Source organism: Trichechus manatus, unplaced genomic scaffold, assembly GCF_000243295.1.
Source record: "Trichechus manatus latirostris isolate Lorelei unplaced genomic scaffold, TriManLat1.0 scaffold00004, whole genome shotgun sequence".
NCBI classification, from domain to species: Eukaryota; Metazoa; Chordata; class Mammalia; order Sirenia; family Trichechidae; genus Trichechus; species Trichechus manatus.
This window is the reverse complement of record NW_004443940.1, coordinates 23,817,642-23,818,718: the sequence shown is the minus strand read 5'-3', so window position 1 is coordinate 23,818,718 and position 1,077 is coordinate 23,817,642.

Below are 1,077 nucleotides of genomic sequence, written 5' to 3'. Positions count from 1 at the left end.
GGCACCCCACATTTTCAAACCATGTTTCCTCTCAGAAATAACAGCAGGTTGGCTAAGCATCCTGGAAGCCAAAGAAGGAAAGACTTCCTAGGAAGCAATGGGTGGTCAACAGAGCTAAACACCGCAGAGACCAAGGAGGCTCAGGGCTGACAGAAACCCTTGGAATTGGTCAGGAGATAACAGATGAGGCCTTACAGAGAAACAAATATTACCCCAAATTTACTAACGGTTATTTTTCCATTTAAAATCAGTTTAACTTTCTTGTAGAAGTTACCACTTAATGTTATGTCAAGCTTTTTTTGTTTTTCGTTGTTTTTTTTTTTTTTTTTGCCTTTTAAAGGGTAATGCTGATGATCTCATTCTTACCTTCTATTATCCAATTTAGAGTTTCCAGTTTGTGGATGATTTTAAATTCATACTTTCCTTTCCTTTTCATATAACCAGTGTTGTGTCAATTTCATGGTTAAAAAAAAAAAAAAGATAAGTTAGGGGTGGGGAGAACTATTTATTAGCAGCCAGGATTTAATGTTAAAAGTGAATGTTTGGGAATTTCCATGATTCTTGGGAGTATTTTTTAAAATTAACTACTGTAGTTACCAAAAAAAAAAACAAACTCATTGCTAACAAGTTGATTCTGACTCATAGCTACCCTACAGGACAGAGTAGAACAGTCCCATTGGGTCTCCAAGGAGCAGCTGGTGGATTCGAACTGCTGACCTTTTGGTTAGCAGCCTGAGCTCTTAACCACTGTGCCACCAGGGCTATTTGCATTCACATTTTCTAGAAATGTGAATGCATATTCAGATTTTTTAAGTACATCATTGGAGTACAAAAATGAGTAAGACACATTATTGCCCTCACCCTTTCTGGTGAGGAAAAGATAATAGTTAATTTTAACTGAATACAGTAAGCAACTCAAGTGAGGTATGTTGTTGTTGTTAGGTGCCATCGAGTTGGTTCCGACTCACAGGAACCCTATGTACAACAGAACGAAAAACTGCCCAGTCCTGCACCATCCTCACAATCGTTGCTATGTTTGAGCCCATTGTTGCAGCCACTGTGTCAATCCATCTCATC